Source organism: Bombina bombina, chromosome 2 (genome assembly GCF_027579735.1).
Source record: "Bombina bombina isolate aBomBom1 chromosome 2, aBomBom1.pri, whole genome shotgun sequence".
Classification (NCBI taxonomy): domain Eukaryota; kingdom Metazoa; phylum Chordata; class Amphibia; order Anura; family Bombinatoridae; genus Bombina; species Bombina bombina.
Window position 1 is genome coordinate 1,102,710,336 of NC_069500.1, and position 23,044 is coordinate 1,102,733,379.

At 38.5% G+C, this 23,044-nt stretch overlaps 1 protein-coding gene across 2 annotated transcripts in view; it reads right to left on the reverse strand.

The window, feature by feature from the left end:
• The window catches only part of TMEM154 (transmembrane protein 154), a 235,483-nt gene that overhangs the window by 46,145 nt on the left and 166,294 nt on the right, over positions 1 to 23,044 (reverse strand). The gene's annotated exons all lie outside the window — the stretch shown is intronic.

Here is a 23,044-nt window from a genome sequence, read left to right on the forward strand (position 1 = left end):
TCAACTCACGGATAAACATATCTTTTTTTTATAGACGGTCATAAAGAAGGCTTACATAAAAACACCTCACATCTAAACACTGTAATAATGGCGGGCAGGTTACTGATTTTGAAATACTGGAAATCTACCAAGGTCCCTTATATGGCAGAATTTAGGCACAAGTTTAAAAACCAGCTTATCATGGAGCAGATGGACACTTCGGTAAATACTGAGGCACAAATCAAACGCTTCATGATTAAATGGATGAACGTTATTATCAATTTCCCTAAAGAAATCCAATTGCTGTTAATTCTACCTTTTCAGGGTACAGATACACTAGAACTGGCTATTGCAAACAAAGAATTCCCAGATCTGTAGTTGGATTAGTGCTATCATGTATTTGTTTTTTTTGTTTTGTTTTTCATTTTTTTTTCCTAGATTATAAAATGTGAAATTGCCAATACAGCTGTGATTAAGAATTTAGGTTAATCACAAGAATTTGCTAACCAAGTTCGTACACACTATTTTATATTTGATTATATGCAGCCATGTGTGGCGTGTTTCTTTTGCTTGTGATACCGCATTCTGATTTCATGCAGCCTGCATACACTGGGCTTTGTTTTTCTTTTGTGTTGGAGAAGTAAAAAAAAGAATTAAATAAAAAGTAATTGCTACGGATGCGGAGAAAGCATTCAACAGGACAAGCTGGGGATTCCACCAACATACTCTAGCAACTTACGGCTTTGAAGCTAACATACTCCAACATACTCTAGCAACTTACGGCTTTGGAGCTAAAATGATTACATGGATCCTCAGCTTATACTCCTGTCCAAGCGCTAAGGTTAAGGCAAATGGCATGCTTTCAGAACCCTTTTCGATTAACAACGGGACATGCCAAGGTTGTCCCTTATCCCCTATATTATTTATCTTATCTATGGAGGTACTAGCTTCATATGCCCAGAAAAACAGAGACATCGAAGGCATCCAAATTGGCCCCCATGATTTTAAAATCAATATGTATGCTGACGATGTACTGTTCTCAGTCAAGTCACCTTTGACCTCCATCCCTGTAATTATGGACGAACTAAATAGATTTGGCAAACACTCAAATTTCTTGGTTAATAATTCAAAATCTGATTTATTAAACGTAATCCTCTCCCCAATGGAGTTTCGCAGCTTGGCTAGTATTTACTCATTATGTCTACAAACAGATTCGATAAAGTATTTAGGCATCCACTTATCACCCCACTCCTCAACTCTTTTTAAGAAAAATTACAACTCCCTAATACCTACACATAAAGATCTAACTAACTGGGCAACCAAACCCCTCTAGTGGTCTACAGAATTAGAGGTTAGGTTGGAACAGGAGGATTGGGATAGAATTTTTAAACTGACCAGGAAATCTTCTACTTCCCCTCAGATTCTCGAAATGAACTTTAAAATACTGTTGTGCTGGTACCTAAGCCCTACAAGGTTAAATACAATATACCCAGAGTCTTCAAGGTCATGCTGGAGGGGTTGTGGGGAATCAGGAAGTTTATTACATATGTGGTGGCACTGCCCCAAAATAAAGCCCTTATGGAGAGAGGTTGAAATTCATTGCCAGTCAACAATAGACAAACATTTCTTGCTATCAGCTAGGAGTGCTCTGCTGAACGACCTTCCCAAACTTTCCAGTAGAATGCATTCCCTCCTTATACAGATAGGGATCAACAGTGCTAGGTCATTAATTGCCCGGGCATGGAAGACACTCGTTACCCCCTCTAGGACAGAATGGCTGAGTAGAATGTCTGAGCTTTTGACTTTGGAGGAATACAGTTACCTAAAATGTAACAAGCTGGAATTCTTCATAATTGCTAAGTCCCTTTGGGAGAGCTCTCTCCACCCAACCCCTATACAATCAGCACATGTTCAGTTATGACTAGAGTAGAACAGAAATGATACGAGGGGGGAGGGAGATCACCCCAGCCCTGGGAGAAGTAAAAGTTACTGTAATTGTTTATTAGGCTGACTATAATTATTTGCACATCACCTAGGAACTTGTATGATATAAATGGCTGCAAGAGTGTGAGCAGAATGGATCACGTCCATCTGCAGAATACTGAGCATTTAAATTTGTTAAATGTTAAATTGTTCCATTGTGTCTTGTTTAGGTTGAACCTATGTATATTGACATTCTCATACAGATGACGTCTCTTGTATCCTATGCTGGAAATTAGAAAAATTATAAAGAAAAAAAAGCAAAATAAAATTGTTAAATTCTTCCATTGTGTCTTGTTTAGGTTGTTAAATTGTTCCATTGTGTCTTGTTTAGGTTGAACCTATGTATATTGACATTCTCATACAGATGACGTATCTTGTATCCTATGCTGGAAATGAGAAAAATTATAAAGAAAAAGCAAAAAAAAGCAAAATCAAAGGCAAAAAAAACTTTTCTTAACATAAAAAAAATAAAGAAAATAAAGCCTAATAAAAACATTTTACCCTTTCTTTTAAAAGAGTTTAAATGTTAGCCTCACACATGCTACAGTGTCTGCTTCATACCCCAGTGTAACCCATACAACAGGGTTATCTATGTCCCAATAAAAAAGCAGTGTCTTTTAATTTGTTAAGTGCATGGTCTCCCCAACTGGAAGAAAAAGCACTTACCTGCTCGCTGTCCGGCATGTAGACAGTTACAAGATATGAGAAGACACAGTTCTTCACAGAGACCTTTGAAAAAGAAAGAACAGAGTAGCCAACTCGGGCTTTCTAAACTAGGCCAGCAATTGTTAGGAAAACCGAAGGCAAAGAGAATGACTAGGGGTTGTGGGTAAGGGAGTGATACTTAACAGTTTAACTGTGGTGCTCTTTGCCTCCTCCTGCTGGCCAGGAGTGATATTCCCAACAGTAATTACTCAAGCCGTGGACCCACCATATCTTAGGAAAGAAAACCTAAACTACCCATTGACCCTAAAGGGGCATTGGTATGGGCATTGCCCTTAAAAGGTAATTCAGCTCTTTTACTGCCCTTAAAAGGACCATCAGCTCTTTTACAGCCCAAAAAACCCTAATCTAAAAAAAAAAACACCCCAAAAAAAAAAAAAAGTCTAAGACTAAGCCCCAAATAGGTACTCACCGTTCCTGAAGTCCGGCGAAGAAGGTTTTCTTCCAGACGGCTCCATCATATTCTATTTTTATTGGGGTACCTTGAATTCCTATTGGCTGAAATTTTTAAATCAGCCAATAGGATGAGAGCTACTGAAATCTTATTGGCTGATTTGAACAGGAATGCAAGGTACCCCAATTTGAATGTGATACCTTCCATTCAATTTTTAGTAAAGAGAAGCCTCCACGCCGCTGAGGACCGCCGCTTTGGATCCGCACATCGGGGAAGACCACTCCGCACCTCCACTCCGGATGAAGATAGAAGATGATGGAGCCGCCTGGAAGAAGACCTTCACCTCCCGACTTCAGGAACTGTGAGTACCTATTTTAGGGTTAGACTTAATTTGTTTTTTTATTTGTTTTTGGGTGTTTTTTTTTTTAGATTTAATGGGCACTAAAGAGCTGAATGCCCATTCAAATGCCCCTTTAGGGACAATGAGTAGCTTAGGTTTTTTTAGACTTAGTTTTTTATTTTGGGTGTTGGCTAGGTGAGGGGTTTTACTGTTAGGGGGTAATTTGTATGTTTTTTTTTTGTAAAAGAGCTGTTTAACTTAGGGCAATGCCCTACAAAATGCCCTTTTAAGGGCTATTGGTAGTCTAGTATTAGATTAGGGGGTGTTTTTATTTTGGGGGGATTTTTTTTATAGGGGTATTAGTTTAGGTTTACATTTTTTATTTTGGATAGCTTTGTTAATTTTGTTCTGTAATTTTACATTTTTTGTAATATTACCTTTGGGGTTTGTATTTATTTAAAAATAGACTGCCCTCTGGGCAGGCTTATCGCCTAGTAAACATAATAAAGTTGTTGAAGAAAGAAGTTCATAAGTTACAAAAGAAAGCTAGAGAGGAAAGGTGCTATGGTGTCATGGTGGTGATTCAATTTGTGGTGTGGAATGAAAGGAACATACTTTTGAGAAGAGACAACAAATTGCAAATGAACATTTTAAATATAATGAATAAAGTTCTAGCACCTTTGTTTTTCCCATTTGAATGCTTCACGGAGTTGAGCTTCATATCCTTGGATCTTTCTTGTGATTCAACTGGCTGAGCAACACCTGGAGAGAGGGTGAGCTGATACACCCTGAGATATCAGCACGTCACTACTAGCACATTGGTGTGCTATTGCCAAATGTGAGTACCCATTTTTGAATTTTGGTTGCATCATTTTATGCTCACATTTGGTTGATCTGCACATGAGGCCCCTCTGTTTTGTGTTTCACTTCATAGTTTGGTTCGGATTCGTCTGTAAAGAGGAGAGCAGCCACCTATACCTTGATATCCATCGAGGCCCTTTGAATAGTGCAGAGCACGGATTCTTTTGGGACTATTATTGCATAACTGTTTGGTAACAGATTTATTGTTTGTATTCCTCATTGAGATAAGATCTGTTATATCTGTTTAAATATTTATTTCAATATTACCACTTGGACGCCCCCTCAATTGGTTTGTTTTTGAATAAAGATGCATTTTAACAGATTTTTACAGCAGACTTAGAAAGCTATATTAAAAGGCTGCTGAATATTTTCTTTTGCTTACATTATATTAAAACATTTTAGAACTCACAAAATGCTCCCACACAGCTACTTATTACTACTGAGCTAAAGGTGGATGCAATTCAGTTTCAGACAGCAAATTACTTATTTAGTTAAACAAGGCATGATTAGGTGATTATACTCAGTTATCATGCATTAGAATCAGGCAGGACTGTGAGGCAGGATGCACCTGGGAGAATATTAAACAAGTATAGCATATGAATCAAATAGGTAAATGAGTCAGATTGATAGAACAGGTTTAGAAGAAATTTTATATAAACACCAAATACTTAAATGAGGTATATCACTGTTCTACCAGGTTGAACTGAAGTACAACTGCATAAAAACATACAACAAGCTTTTATTGACAATCAAGTGGCTTAATTATTCATCTATCACTAATGAAAACCATCTAGATCTTACAATTAGCTTTCAATAAGTACAATATAAAGAGACATCTGGGGCGCGATCCGATATACGGCGTAGTTTTTGGCGCAAGCGAGGGAACCCGCGCCGCCCGTAGTTTCACCTCGCACATCGGGGTATTACATATACCCCGCCGGCAGTTGCTAAAGTGCCGTAAGTCGGACAAACTAGCGATGTCCAGAAATGAGCGTAACTACACATTTCTGGAGTCGCCAGTGACTTACGGCACTTTAGAAATTGCCTGCGCCTAAAAAAACTAACTAAAGTATTAAATCTCCCATAACTGTCTAACACGCCTCCCAAAAATAAGCCCGACACGTATACCCCTATATCCGCAATCCCCCCTCTCACTCCTAATAATAAATGTATTAACCCCTAGACCGACAACACCCCACAATGCAATAAGCCTAATTATTAACCCCTAAACCGCCATAGGCCACACCGCAATAAACCTATCCTAGTATTAACCCCTAAACCGCCGCTTCTGGAGCCCACCGCCACCTACATTATATGTATTAACCCCTAAACCGCCGCTCCCGGATCCCGCCGCCACCTACATTAAATTTATTAACCCTTAATCTGACCCCCCTACACTGCCGCCACCTACATTAAATATATTAACCTCTAATCTGACCACCCTACACCGCCGCCACCTACATTAAATGTATTACCCCCTAAACCTATGTCTAAACCTAACACCCCCTAACTTAATTATTATTTAAATAAATATAAATAATATTAATATTATTAACTAAATTATTCCTATTTAAAACTAAATACTTACCTATAAAATAAACCCTAAGATAGCTACAATATAATTAATAATTATATTGTAGCTATTTTAGGATTTATATTTATTTTACAGGTAACTTTGTATTTATTTTAGCTAGGTACAATAGCTATTAAATAGTTAATAACTATTTAATAGCTACCTAGTTAAAATAATTACAAAATTACCTGTAAAATAAATCCTAACCTAAGTTACAAATACACCTAACACTACACTATCAATAAATTAATTAAATAAATTAACTACAATTATCTAAAATAAAATACAATTAAATAAACTAAACTATATTACAAAAAAAAAACACTAAATTACAAAAAATAAAAAAATATTACAAGAAGTTTAATCTAATTACACCTAATCTAAGCCCCCTAATAAAATAAAAAGCCCCCCAAAATAATAAAATTCCCTATCCTAAACTAAATTACAAATAGCCCTTAAAAGGGCCTTTTGCGGGGCATTGCCCCAAAGTAATCAGCTCTTTTACCAGCCCTTAAAAAGGCTTTTTGCGGGGCATTGCCCTAAAGTAATCAGCTCTTTTACTTGTAAAAAAAAGAAATACAATACCCCCCCAGCATTACAACCCACCACCCACACACCCCTACTCTAAAACCCACCCGATCCCCCCTTAAAAAAAACCTAACACTACCCCATTGAAGATCACCCTACCTTGAGCTGTTTTCACCCAGCCGGGCACCAGTGGTCATCCGATGGTGCAGAAGAGGACATCCGGACCGGCAGAAGTCTTAATCCTATCCGGGCAGAAGAGGACATCCGGACCGGCAGACATCTTCATCCAAGCGGCATCTTCTATCTTCATCCATCCGACGAGGAACGGCTCCATCTTGAAGACCTCCGGCGCGGAACATCCTTCTTACCTGATAATTTAATTTCTTTCATGGTGGCGAGAGTCTAGGAGGCCCCACCCATTTGGTGTTCATTTTTTGTTTAAAGCACATCTTTTTTCCTGCTCCTCATTATTGGCTTTTACTCCCTTTAAACAACTCACCACTTGGCTATTCATAAAACTGAGGTATGTGTGATAGGCTTTTGAGGTTTGGGAAACTTTGCCTCCTCCTGGAAGGAATGTGTATCCCATACGTAACAGCTTGTATTAATTAAATAAATTATGTTATTAAAGTGTGCAGAAAATGGAGTACAACCAAGTGGCACTATCAAGGGGCAAAAACAGGATTCTTTATGTATAACAACAGAAATAACAGGGGTCTATAGGGGATCCCCTGGTGCTACCCACTCCTAATAGATACAGTTAAGGGGTAAGGAGCTAAGAAAGGGAGCTTTAGGGTGCAACCATTTCTAAAACTTTTTTTTTTTTTATTTGTTTTTATTGAGGTTGTACATATGAATAACATTAGCAAAGAGTTCAGTAGTGAGTATAGTAGGTACATCATAAAAATATTTTAGCCATTACATACAAAACTGTGAAAAAACATAATTTACAAAATACAAGGCTGCCAAAATACAGACGGTCAGTACAAATCTATTCAACAAGTTAATACTGAATTAGGGAAATGGAACCTCCTTTTACCTTATGCTAATCAATTTTGCTGAACTGGGTAAGGAAAATAAAGTTAACACTCTGTTACAATGAAAGAGTTGCTGCTAAGAGAATAGTTAGGGTTGCAGTATAGGCAAGATAAACCGCGTAGGTAGTCCTCCTAAACTAGGAGGCGCATTACATGGGGAGGGGGGGGCATTTAAGTATGGTAGGTATCATAAACTATTGAGATATTTGGTGAGAACAAATAGTAATAAATGTCCAAATGCAAGCGAAATGAAAGAAAGAAGAACAATATACACATTGTACACAGTAAACCGAGCACTATATGGGGGGGGGGGGGGAGTGCTCGGAACTATAGGGCTTATTTCAATATATCAGTTGAGTTACTAGTGATCAGTAGGTTGCAGTAGAGGTAATCCCTCAATGAAAAACAATAGACTAGATTCAATGTTTTAAAATAAAGAACGACATCCTGTCAAAAACATACAAATACTTGCATCTAAATTATTGCATAGCCACACTAGCGTGAGCCGTCATCTCTTATAGACAAATATAGCAGAACATAATCGTGTACAATCAGCTAATATAGAATATGGCTGGTAAATAAAATAAATATATTTTATGCACATCTAGACCAAATAGAAAGAGTGAACCCGATAATTTCCTATAGTGAATATTCCCACTGTCAGGTGGAAAGTATGTTCAAATCTGGAACCCACAAGGGGCTGATAGGTAAACTCTTATATGGGAACTAAAACTAGGAGCTATATCTAGAATATCATAATATGTGATCATATATAAGGAACATATGGTGTAGATCCCATAATATCTGGACCCTCCTCTGAGGTTAAGTATCAAATGGCTGGGAATAGCAAGGAAAAACACACAATTTAAACCTTTAGATCAATATCAAGCAATTGGAGGACTGCAGATGGTCTCAGCAAAACCCATAAGATAGTACATATTACAAATGGTTAATGTGGGAACATGACCATATATGATTGATACCCTTTAACTAAACGTATGGCAGTGTTGTAGTAATGATAAAGCAAGAGGACTTTCTTATAAAAATACAAGTTTCGCTTTGAATACAAAGTGGGCAGCTGCGAAGCATAGCAGATATTACCAGACTAGGTGCATGTAAACACCTACTTATGGACTATTGGGAAAGGACTTGAGTAACTTGAGTTTAGTTAGCGACTGCAGTAGTATGGGCAGCTACATACATCTCAATGGAAGGAAATTAGGGGATTTGGGTTCAGAGTCAGACATTAAGACTGGGAAATTAAATCTAGAGAGCAAATAGACCAATCTGTAGGCTGATAGGTGGCTGTCTAATGCAGGCCTCCATTACCTTTAATTCTGACTATAATGGAAGCATATTAACACAACAATCTCCTTAGTAAGTCAGGATAGAATAGGCACATATATTTTTCATATCTCCTAATATCTTATATCCAAATCAATTCCATGCTCTACATAGTATATTAAACTACCACAATGAAGGAAAGAAAAATATAGTAAACGGCAGGAAAGGAATGTTAAACTGCGCAACATGTGACTTAGTAGTAAACCTCTTCGAGTCCATATTGTAAGACATTTCATATTATAAGTTACGTTTAGCACCAATCGTCTCATGAAGTGTGGGAAGCTTGTTGAAGGCTAACCTATTCCGGTTTTGTTTACCTGTCTTGTGTAGATCCAGTACCGGTTCTGCCTATAATCCTGCCATTTTACTAAAGCACGTCTCCGCATGTCAGGGTGCCAGGAATCAGACTGAGACGAGAAGTGCAAAAATAATCACACCTTTATTAATAGCAAAAAATAATAAAAAGTTCACAAGTCAAATAACAAGCCAGGAATCAAAACCAGAGCTGGTAGTCAGACGAGCCGAGTCAGGAGCCAAAGAGAATAGTCAGACAAGCCGGACTCAGGAACAAGGAAAACAGCAGAGTCAGGAACAAGCCAGGGATCAGGAACCAGGAAGGACGTCAGGCAGCCAGGTAATACACAAGAACTCTCACAAACAGGTCTCAGACAACGCAAAGGCAAAGCATACTGAACAGAGGCCCTTTAAATAATAAGTGATGACATCACAATTCTGAGACTGCATCCTGTCTCACATGGATGATGCACAGCAGTTTGGCCATAAAAGGAAGTGCAGGAATTGAGCAGCATCCCCCACAATGCACCATAGTCAGGAAGAGAGGTGAGTAAAATGGCTGCCAGCAGCACATGGCAAACACAACAGGGAAAAAACCCTGACACTGCATAAATGGCCACAAACTAGTATCCCTCAGCTGGCTAGATCTGGAATGGGAAGTGGGCAAAACCGAGGTTGCAACCGCGAGGAGTGTCCAGAGTCCATGTCCCAATGCTGACTTGATGATCTGCGGGGTCAGAGCTGTTAGCGATTCAGTGGGACATATATCCATTTGTTCACTCAACGCTGAGTAGATCAAAGCCGTCTTAGGTTTCAAATCTGGGACAGCAGGAGAATGAGCGGGTATAATTAGATTTAGTATGTCGGTCTCCCCTCCATGCTCAGGCCGGGTTTTTGTTAATGCTCTCTCCACATGTTGCTTATTCACATGAGGAATTTCAATCTGTAATATAACGGGAAGGCCCTCAATCTCATCGGTGAACTCCCGCATAGAATCAGCCGTGTCAGCAATGTCCTTGCTCACTGTAGGGCCCGTGGTATTCGCCATTGTCCACAACGCATCGGCTTCCTTTGTAGTCTCAGTGCTGCTTGTAGGTTGCAGGCAGGGCCGGCGTTTTGTATTAGGCAGCTTAGGCTCCCGCCTTAGGGCGCACCAGCAGGGGGGCGCTGAGAGCAGTGCTGATTATTGCCGACTGCTGCCATTAAAAAAAAATTTAAAAGTATTTTTTATTTTTTATTTGATATCTGTCACTCTGTGTGCCGAATCCAGCACCCCCGCCCTATGTGGTGTCAGTGAATTTTGTTATTTTACGGTCACGGTGTATGTTACTTATGTGCACTGAGCACTGTACACACTGTTTGATGATGAATGATCAACACCGCGATGGACGGTCAAACTCTCAGAGCAGAGAGCGGCGCTCAGTGGGTGGATCATGTAGGTAGGAGGACTGGTGGTGAATGATGACAAGCCCAAGGGAGGCGGTCCAGTGGAGGCGGAGCTTACATGCCTTGCGCGCAGCACACACTCAGCCTGCCATCAGCCACAGCCAGCCTACCTGATGACGTCACTTACTCTGAGTGACTGTGAGAGGGAACGGACGCCGGTCTCCATGTGACAAAGGCAGCCTGAGCCAGCCACCATCTCTGAGCCTCAGACACATGACGTGACTCGTGAGGAGGTCTCAGGTTAGGTGGGTCCCGTCCTGGTCGAGGTGAGGTCCCAGATAGCAGCAGCCAGCCAGGTTACGGACGGTAGGTAGGATTTTCTGAAAAAAGCATGGTGACTGTCATGTCAAGTTGTCAACTCATCATGGGCTGCGCCTGCGTAGTAACGGCCGCCTATATGCTGACTGGTCGCGTCAGTCAAGTCAAGTTAACCACGTGAGGAACGCTGTGGTGTGAGAGAGGCGAGGGCAGCTTAGGGTTTGCGCTAACTGTAAGCCGCTGCCTATCTGTTCAGAGGAGGTGAATGGCAGAGTGACTGAGAAAATGATCCACGTGACGCCCGGTACTTCTGGAGTGAAGAGGTTAGAGGTCTGGGGGTGGGAAGAAAACAGAGGCCATAGGAACCGGTATGCCGCACAGCCTGGGGTTGCACATGTTAGATGACAGTGAGTGGCACAGGGGTCAACATCAGCAGTGCAGCACTGAACTAATTTGGCAAGTGAAGTGGCAAGAATTACCCCCCAGGCAGCTGAAATCTTCAGACAGAGTAGAGGAGGACAGTGAGTCCATTATATAAAATGTATGTAAGTGTATGATCAGCCTAAACTAGCTACCTAGATGACTGTACTGAAATATTCCCCTATCTCCTTAATAGCATCAGTTTATACATATAGTTGGTTATTTAATGGCAAGTCTTTTATTTTTATATATATTTATTTTTATATTTATTTTTGTTCACAATACTGTCTCAGCAAACAAAACAAAATATTTCCTTTAATAAATCAAATTAGATTGCAATTTTATATATTATTTTTTGCAAATAACAAAACCCCTCTAGTATTAAGGAGATAGGGGAATATATATTTCAATAGAGTCATCTAGGGTAGCTTGTTTAGGCTGATCATACACTATGAGTAAAGGCCATATAGTATTTCGGTGTTAACACTGTGCATGTTACCGTATGATTGAAGAATCTACAGATTCATTTAATATATCTTATTTTATATAAATTAGTTATATACATTAGTAACCTCACAATTTAATTAAATACAGGCTCAGTCATGACTAATTTTATTTAAATATATTGGCCTTTTTATTAAAAAAACAGAAGTGTAAGTACACCTCACTGGGCCCCAGGGCAAGGTCATACAACAGTATAACTTTGCCCTGGGGCCCAGTGAGGTGTACTTACACTTCTGTTTTTGTATGTCTTTGCAGCAGCAGGGGTTAAACACATTACATGGAACCATTTGTAAAGAGAATATTATATACTAATAGCTATCTCCCTACCTTTGGCTCCCTTGGGACAGTTTCCATAAATCCAGGAGAGGTTTACAGCTTACACATAGCATGATGACTAGCAATGGTCTTACCTATATTATTCTACATGAAGTACAATATTTCCCTTACTTAATTTCTTTATGCTGACTTTTTTTCTGCACAGTAGCAATCTAGGTTGTCAAAATAGATGTCACTTATGCATATGGTGTAATGCATATGGTGTAATGCATATGGTATAATGCATATGGTATAACTCGGCTCCCTATTATATACTATGTAAGGGAGGACTGGGCTGGGGTCTTCTTAACTCCTTTGGGAAAGCAAATAGGCACCTGGAACCTGCGTATGTACTTGAAGAAAAAAATAAAAGACTTCTTTCAAGTTCCCAGAAAAGCATTACACCAACCTTCAAATGTATCTACTAGCCCCTAAGCTTAGTGTTAATTTGAGTGGTTGCAATGGATACCTCATGCTAATGTTGTTACAAGAATGTTGTACATCATTTACCAGTGGTGCAGCCAAAATGTTCTTTTGACCTCTTGCCGCCAGGCAGATGTTTGAAACAAATTGCTATGTCTTTTTGACAGCCAAAGTGATACGCATCAAAAGAAGGCACTTTTAAACCTAGCTCTGCACTCACGTATTTTTACAATAGTTATTATGTCTTCTGCTTAACATGAACTATAATTACTTTATTATATTGAATTATACCTCTCTTACTGATATGCTTATGAATATATGTATATCTATATAGATAGATATATTTTTGTTTTACAGCACTACCACTGTTTGATTTGTTATGCAGATTTTCAGATTAACAGTCAGCGATTGTATGTGGTAATGGGAAATTATATTTTCTTTAGTTATAGATTAAATTGTTATATGTAGGTTTTTTAGCACATCTCTCTAACACTTTGTCATAAACAAGCAATAGGAGGATATGTATTGGGGGGGGGGGGGCGGCAAAATGTATCCTCGCCTAGGTAGCCAAAAATCCTTGCACCGGCCCTGGTTGCAGGTTATCTAGGCTGTTATGCATCTTCTCTGTAAAATTGTCAAGCAGCACTAGGACCTGCACATAAATGTCCTCCATATTTGGATATGTAGTACAGAGTTCCACAGATAGTCTCAGTGCTGCTTGTAGGTTGCAGGTTATCTAGGCTGTTATGCATCTGCTCTGTAAAATTGTCAAGCAGCACTAGGACCTGCACATAAATGTTCTCCATATTTGGATATGTAGTACAGAGTTCCACAGATATCAGGCTATATCTGTAAGGCCGACAGTCACGGCTACCTCATGGTCGTTGCGAACGGCTGAGGTCCGGATAAATGTTGTAGCAAATGTTAAAAGTCTCATCAGATGGGTTTTTATATAGGTTGCTCTGTCCAAATGAGGATTTAGATCAGATACTTTGCTGAAATGTATTATTTATACCCCTAAATCAAATAGTTTTTCAGGAGCCCATGAAATGTGCGTCTTGTCTCTTCCGTGGCTGGCTCCGCCCCTCATTTCTAAAACTGTTAACTTTTATTAGCAACAGATTAAAATCTATTTAAATTGAAGTGAGGAAAAAATACAATTATTAAAAGTAGTATATACTATAAGATATAGTATATAATCATACATACTCAGTCCAAAAAGAGCTGTGACTTCTCTCCCCCAGATGGCAAAAAAAGGCCTTGTTTAGGAGGATTCACTCTTAGGATATAGAGAAGAAACAGCAGGGCTGAGGATGAAAAAACCTGCAGGAAGATGCCAGAGGAAAATGCCCACAAAAAGGTCCTGGCCGATAGCTGGTAACCTCGGCATTGGGTGGGGACACCCCTAACGCACTTCCAACCGTCGAAAAAAAGTTAGGCAGGACTTTTGAGTCAAGGTGACGCGTTTCGGCCCGTATATGGTCCTTTATCCAACCAAAAAAAGTCTGGCAATATTTTATTTATGATGGATATTTTCCTGTTTGTTTATGTCCCAATCTCACACTTACTTACAAAGTGATAAACTCTGGGATAGAATTAAGCATCTTTGTCATGCACATAGGAGGAGTATTTAAAAAAAATATTTAAATGTGTCCAAGTACTAATTATTATACCGCTAAACACAGGTTCCCACAGGAGACAGCTCCCTCTGTTGAAAGTTCCCACAGGAGAGAGCAACCTCTATTGCAGATGCTTACAGGAAAGAACAACCCTGTTGTAGGTGCCCACAGCTCCCTCTTTTGCTAGTGCAAACAGCCCTGGAAAAAAAAATAAAAAATCTAGACACCCATGCCCATTACTACTATATTAGACTGAAAATCCAAAACACTTTTTTTTCTCATATCACATATGATATGATGAATTGATTCCACATATACTGAGAATCTATATATGGAAGAGATATGGGGGCCATTTTATCAATTCGCTGTAGCAAATCATGTCTGCCCGACATTGCTAAATGCCAACAGTATACGCTATCAGCATTTATTCATTGCACAATCATTTCTTGTGAAATTCTTGTGCAATGCTGCTCCCTGCACATTCGTGACCAATTGGCTGCTAGCTGGGGGTGTTAATCATCCCGATCGTACCTTACAAACGCTGCTTCTTAACTTAGGTTTCTGGCGAGCCAGAAACCTCGGGCGTAGAAAGCAGCATCCACTGCTTGATAAATCTACCCCATGATGTATACAGCTTTTAATTTTGAGTCCTCAACCATAATTGCTGTATTATCCTGTGAATCCATTTCTACATGCTTAAAGGGACACTCAAGTCAAAATGAACTTTTATTATACAGATAGAGCCTGCAGTTTTAAGACACTTTCCAGTTTACTTTCATTATAACATCTTGCAGTCTTATTATATACACACTTTCTGAGGATCAGAATCTAAATGAGCATGTACACAAGTTCACAGGGTATACTTTTACTAGTCAGTGATTGGCTGATGTGTGTCACAAGATACAGGGGGCCAAAAAATGGGATAGAAAACAATGAGGCCTATTTATGAAAGGTCTTGCGGACCTGATCCGACAGTGTGGATCAGGTCCGCAAGACCTCGCTGAATGCGGAGAGCAATACGCTCTCCGTATTCAGCATTGCACCAGCAGCTCACAAGAGCTGTTGGTGCAACGCTGCCCCCTGCTGACTCACGGCCAATCGGCCATCAGCAGGGTGGTGTCAATCAACCCGTTCGTATTCGATTGGGTTGAATTGTGGTGATTCCTGACCGCCTCATCAGAGCAGGCGGACAGGGTTATCGAGCAGCAGTCTTTAGACCGCTGCTTCATAACTGGTGTTTCTGGCGAGTCTGAAGACTCGCCAGAAACACGGCCTTTCAAGCTCTGTATGGAGCTTGATAAATGGGCCTCAATGTCAGAAAAAAAATCTATGCTTATTATAAATTCAGAGTAGGTGTTAAATAATTGTCTTTTTATTATGCCCTAGTTAATTATGCAATTCTACTGCATTGAAAAGTCCTTTAAGTATGTTGCAGCTGATAACTGTCAATTTATTTACACATTTAGTGCTTGCAGATTAGCATTGACACAACAGAGTATGTGCTCAGCTATAATTAGCAGTTGACAAAAAAAATTCTAAACATCATACTTTTATTAATCAATTAATCTATCTATCTTTCTTTATTTCATACAGGTGGGAATTACTCTTCTCTCCTGTGGATTTAATTTCTCTGTGAAAAAAGATCGGCTAGATCACGAGTTTGGCGTTAGCCTTAAAAAGCAGCGTTAAGAGGTCCTAATGCTGCTTTTTTTTTTTTTGTTTATATATATATATATTTTTATTAGGGAAACACAAGTTCAAACAAATAAATATAAGCACATACAGCATCAATATTACACAAATATTATCTCTCATATTCTGCTATATGTACCTTATAACTAAAATCACCATACTATCAAGGAATGATACAATTAAAATTATATGCCATCACAAGAAAACAGTATGGTAATTTCCATTCATAACAACAACAAAAAAAGTTCCCTAGTATATTCTTAACAAAGCCTGTTAAGCTTGCCCAACAAATACAGGATTTAAGTGACATAATATATTTTAGCTGTATATAAGCTGCATATTTTTAAATGCAAGACATTGTTGCTATATTGGGTAAGTTAATACACTAAAAGATGTATCAAAACTAATCAGATACCCTTTAGAGTTAGAACAGTATTTCTAATTTAAGAAACAGTCATCAAGTTCACATATTTATACCGATCAGAAAACTCTCCATGGGTAGCAAGAGAAGATGGCATAATACATTAAAAGAACACTGAACCCAGTCCCTCCTACCTAATGACTCAACCAGGGCATACAACCCTATTTTCTTACTATTTATTGTTCAGCTTTATACATTCCAATCATTCACTTGTACTAACGAGGCCCATTTTGGGCGTCTAGCAGGAATTAAGTCAGAATTTGACTGTTTTAATAATCCAATTAGATAACCCCAAGCTATGTTATCATTTAATAACACCATGATGATATTAAAATACTCTGACCGTGGTCTACCGCCATGCTCAATAATTGACAGCTATGGCCTTCCTTATCTGATTTTATACTGCTAAACCATTTTATTCCTGATTCTACCGCCTATGGTGATCATTTCTATATCATAGGATCAATTATAGGGCATGCGGTTTTATCCATTATTTTGATTGGCCTCCCCCCCCCCCTAATGCTGCTTTTTAACGCCCGCTGGTATTACGAGTCTGGCAGGTACAGGTGTACTGCTCACTTTTCTTCCGCGACTCGAGGCTACCGCAAATCCCCTTGCATCAACTGCGTATCCTATCTTTTTAATGGGACTTGCATAACGCCGGTATTACGAGTCTTGGAAGAAGTGAGCGGTAGACCCTCTCCTGGCAAGACTTCTACCGCATATAAAAGTCAGTAGTTAAGAGTTTTATGGGCTAACGCCAGAATATAAAGCTCTTAACTAAAGTGATATAAAGTACACAAACACCCATAAACTACCTATTAACCCCTAAACCGAGGCCCCCCCACATCGCAAACACTATAATAAATTATTTTAACCCCTAATCTGCCGACCGGACATCGCCGCCACCTACATTATACCTATGAACCCCTAATCTGCTGCCCCTAACATCGCAGACACCTACATTATATTTATTAACCCCTAATCTGCCCCCCCACGTCGCCGCCACCTGCCTACAATTATTAACCCCTAATCCGCCGCCACTTTAATAAATTATTAACCCCTAAACCACCGCACTCCCGCCTCGCAAACACTAGTTCAATTTAATTAACCCCTAATTTAAATTAAAGGAAATTAATTTAACAAAATTAAATAAATTATTCCTATTTAAAACTAAATACTTACCTGTAAAATAAGCCCTAAGATAGCTACAATATAATTAATAATTACATTGTAGCTATTTTAGGATGTATTTTTATTTTACAGGCAACTTTGTATTTATTTTAACTAGGTACAATAGTTATTAAATAGTTATTAACTATTTAATAACAATCTAGCTAAAATAAGAACAAAATTACCTGTAAAATAAATCCTAACCTAAGTTACAATTACATCTAACACTACACTATCATTAAATAAATTATCTAAACTACCTACACACCCCTACTCTAAAACCCACCCAATACCCCTTAAAAAAAACTAACACTACCCCATTGAAGATCACCCTACCTTGAGCCGTCTTCACCCAGCCGGGCACAAGTAGATTAAATCAACCAATCAGATTTTTCCTACCTTAATTCCGATTGGCTGATAAAATCCTATCAGCCAATCGGAATTCGAGGGACGCCATCTTGGATGACGTCATTTAAAGGAACCGTCATTTGTCGTTAGTCGTCGTGCTGGAAGGATGCTCCGCACCGGATGTCTTCAAGATGGAGTCGCTCCTCGTCGGATGGATGAAGATAGAAAATGCCGCTTGGATGAAGCCTTCTCCCGGTCCGGATGTCCTCTTCTGCCCGGATAGGATGAAGACTTCTGCCGGTCTGGATGTCCTCTTCTGCCCCATCAGATAAACACTTCAGGATGGATCGGATGACCACTTGTGCCCGGCTGGGTGAAGACGGCTCAAGGTAGGGTGATTTTCAATGGGGTAGTGTTAGGTTTTTTTAAGGGGGTATTGGGTGGGTTTTAGAGTAGTGGTGTGTGGGTGGTGGGTTGTAATGTTGGGGGGGGGTATTGTATTCTTTTTTTACAGGTAAAAGAGCTGATTACTTTGGGGCAATGCCCGCAAAAAAACCCTTTTAAGGGCTATTTGTAATTTAGTATAAGGTAGGGCATTTTATTATTTTGGGGGGCTTTTTTATTTTATTAGGGGGCTTAGATTAGGTGTAATTAGTTTAAACTTCTTGTTTGTTTGTTTTTTCTGTAATTTAGTGTTTTTTTTCCATAATTTAGTTTATAGAATTTAATTGTAATTAATTGTAGGTAGTTTAGGTAATTCGTTTAATTATAGTGTAGTGTTAGGTGTAATTGTAACTTAGGTTAGGATTTATTTTACAGGTAATTTTGTACTTATTTTAGCTAGGTACTATTAAATAGTTAATAACTATTTAATAACTATTGTACCTAGTTAAAATAAATACAAAGTTGCCTGTAAAATAAAAATAAACCCTGAGATAGCTACAATGTAACTATTAGTTATATTGTAGCTATCCTATGGTTTATTTTATAGGTAAGTATTTAGTTTTAAATAGGAATAATTTATTTAATTGTAGTTATTTTATTTAGATGTATTTAAATTATATTTAAATTAGGGGGGGTGTTAGGGTTAGGGTTAGACTTAGGTTTAGGGGTTAATAACTTTATTATAGTGGCGGCGACGTTGGCGGCGGCGGCAGATTAGAGGTTAATTAATTTAATATAGTTGCGGCAACGTTGGGGGGCAGATTAGGGGTTAATAACTATAATGTATGTGTCGGCGATGTTGGGGGCAGCAGATTAGGGGTTTATAAGTATAATACAGGTGGCGACGATGTCGGGGGCGGCAGATTAGGGGTTAATAAGTGTAAGATTAGGGGTGCTTAGACTCAGGGTTCATGTTAGGGTCTTAGGTGCAGACATATTTTTTCGTTCCCCATAGGAAACAATTGGGCTGCGTTAGAAGCTGGACGCTGCTTTTTTGCAGGTGTTAGGTTTTTTTTCAGCCAGCTCAGCCCCATTATTTCCTATGGGGAAATCTTGTACGAGCACGTTTAGCCAGCTTACCTCTACCGTAAGCAACGCTGGTATCAAAGTGAGATGTGGAGCTAAATTCTGCTCTACGCTCACCTTTTTGCAGCTAATGCCAGGTTTAAAAAAACCTGTAATACCAGCGTTGGCTTAAGGTAGTGTTAGAAAAAAAAGGCTCGTTAGCACCGCACAGCTTTGCCGACAAAATTCGTGATCTAGGCGGATGTTTTTAAATCCCTCCCTTTATGTTATTACACGTGGACTCTGCAGCTTGGGTATTAATTCACAAGTAATATATGGTGGACTCTCACCATCTGTATGAAAGAAAACATAATTTATGCTTACCTGATAAAAAAAAATTTTTCATGGTGGTGAGAGTCTACAAAACCCCACCCTTATGTTTTTTGGGGTTAATTTTTTTCTTTAACACATTTTTTATTCTCCTTTTATGTCTCTTATTCCTTTTTCTTACCTTTCTTTCCTTGGCTATAAATTAGACTGAGGTATGTGTGAGATGGGAGGGGGTTAATAAGGCTCTTGGGGTTTGGGAATCTTTGCCTCCTCCTAGAGATAGAGAAGAGTAATTCCCAGGGGTAATGGATCGTGGACTCTCACCACCATGAAAGACAACAAATGTCCACAGCGCTTCTTAGATTTCCTCAAGTGTCTTTATTGGTTACACAGACATCCAAAATGATAAGCGACGTTTCGGGTGACAACCCTTACTCATGCTTTACCTAAAGCATGAGTAAGGGTTGTCACCCGAAACGTCGCTTATCATTTTGGATGTCTGTGTAACCAATAAAGACACTTGAGGAAATCTAAGAAGCGCTGTGGACATTTGTTGTTTGTTGTGGAATCCAAGGGATTATTGCAGAGTCCCTGTCCTACGTGCGCAAACCCAAGAGGTTGCTGTCTCACTACATACATTTTGACCACCATGAAAGAAATGAATGAAGAACATTAGAATGAGAATATTTCATGTCTAGTTAATGCACTTGAAAAAAATGCGATTGGGTTTGTGCGACTTGTTGGGTGTTTGCCCCCCACTCCATCGAAGTATACAAGGAAACGTTAACATGGTTGCAATTTTCTAACTTTTAGCGTGCATCGGGTTAGTGCAAACAAAAACTTTTTATTTTCAACTTGTAATAGGCACGCTACCCAATGCACACAAATAGTTTTTATACTGGATTCTCTGCTATTGAATAGCCTAAGAACACAACCAGCAGAAGAAATTACACTCCCAGTGGGGTGCAGCATAGTTAAGTAATAACATGATAATTTTCCATTGTTCTCTCTATGTATTGAGCTTCGTTTTTTCAGACAAATATAAGATAAGGAAGCAAGTGTGTGTACACAAAGTGAAAATATTATGAGATCTGATATTACCTGAAACTCAACCCATTGTAATAGGCTATGGTTTACAAACACAAAAGCAGCTGCTTCATATACACAAATAAACCTGAAAATGCAATTTCTCATACATTTTATACTCTGCAGCTGATATAAAAAGTAATTGAAAATACAATAATATAAAAACAATTTTACAGTATACTGTCCTTTTAAGGATTACAGTGACAAACTCTATCCCCTGAGCTATCTAGACTTTTCAAAAGTTCCTCAGCAGTTATACATTTTATATTATGTCATATAGGAAAGCAGACAGTACATCATATACTCAGGTTAAATGGTTTTCACCTAAACACTCTAGTATGCAGATATCCTGCATAGAGATATTTGGACATCCGGCAATTATGTTTGCAGTTTCTATTTAATAACTGCTTCATTATGTGTTGGCAAATTTTAATGTTAAAAGTGCATTTATGTATAGCTCCCACCAAGTCCCTATGAGGTTAGGAACAATGAGTATGTTCCAGAGATGTATTATTATTCTCATAGGACTTCTCCATTTTATAGCTTTGAAATTGTATGGTTCATATTTTTCTTTGCTCTACATGATTTTGTTTGCATTTCTGATTTCCAAGTGTGTACTGAGGCTAAATCATAGTTCTTTTTGTGTGTATCTCTGTGATACTGCCTTTGCATTTATTGAGAAGTGCTAAATTTCATATACCCTAACCTTTGCATTCATTTTCAAAATGAGCAGGATGGGATGGAAACATTGAATAAATGTCGAAAAATAGTTAATGAATCAGCAGCACATTTCATAACTAGTATAGTGGCAAGATATTTAGTATTGGAATTTAGAAAATAATATTCTGTTGGATGATATCCATTTTATTACTGTCCATTAGGATGGTACACAATCCTGCATAATCATTTCAGTACACTCCTCAGGCAAAAGTATATATTGTTTTTCTTTTATATGCCAGTATTATCCCCTTGGTCATATCTGAACAGGCTCCACTGCTATATAACCCTCCTCTCCCTGCTTCAGTTAGTTCTGTTCTTCCTATTTAAAGGGACACTCAAGTCAAATTTAAACTTAAAGGGACACTAAACCCAAATTTATTTATTTTGTGATTCAGATAGAGCATGCAATTTTAAACAACTTTCTAATTTACTCCTATTATCAATTTTTCTTCGTTCTCTTGCTTTCTTTATTTGAAAAAGAAGGCATCTAAGTTATTTTTTTGTTCAGAACCATGAAAAGCACTTGTTTATTGGTAGATGAATTTACCCAACAATCAGTAAGAACAACACAGTGTGTTCACCAAAAATGGGCCGACATATAAACTTACATTCTTGCATTTCAAATAAAGATACCAAGAGAATGAAAAGAATTTGATAATAAAAGTAAATTAGAAAGTTGCTTAAAATTGCATGCTCTATCTGAATCACGATAGAAAAAATTTGGGTTCAGTGTCCCTTTAAATGATTCAGACAGCGCAGCAATTTTCCAATTTACTTCCATTAACAAAATATACACAGTCTTTTTATATTTACACTTTTGGAGTCACCAGCTCCTACTGAGCCTGTGCAAGAATTCACAGCATATATGTATATGCATTTGTGATTGGCTGATGGCTGTCACATGATACAAGGAGGAGTGGAAATAGACATAACTTTGAAATTTGCCAGAAAAATATCTACAGCTTATTTGAAGTTCAGACAAAGTGCTATTGCATTGTCTTTTTATCATGCATTTGTTCATTATGCATATGATTTATCGTTTACACTGCCCTTATACAAAGGTTGTACATTTCTAAAGTCATTCAGAAACACAGTCTATTAGGTAGTGTGTATATCTCTATAGTCTGTCATCATGTAGTGTTACTGCCGTTCTATATAGTTCATGAGTAAGGTAGTCTATCTTCTTGTGGGTACAGCTCTAAAGTGAAATTGATTGTTATTCTTATAGTCTCTAGCATCTGTCACAAGAGATGTGCAGCTCTTGTTGTGTATGGCTGCATTTTTCTCTTCTTTAAAAGCACTAACTGAGCCCTCACCCTTGAAACATCCACCTATATTATTTTTACAACTGAGCAGTAATTTTATCCTTATGGCTGCCAGCAACAAATGAGTAATTTTAGCTGCTAGTAACTGACACAGCAAATGCTTGTGCAATGATAAATGCTGACAGCATATGCTGTCGGCATTTATCTATGTACGGCGGACATGATCCGCTACAGCGGATCATGTCCGCCTGCACAATGTTAAATCGGCCCCTTTGGCTGAATACGGGTCACCTGGCAGCACTAAATGTAATATATTCCATAAGATTTATTAATGATATTATATATATTACACTCATTCAGCCTCTTGTGTCTTCTATGCAAAAAAACTAATATAAATAAATCCTTATTCCTTGTTAAAAAGGACTATCATATGAATGTAGCCAACTATTATTATTTTATGGCCCTTCAAATAACTGGCCATTGTGTTAACCCAAGGAACAAGTCATTAGAAAAATTCTA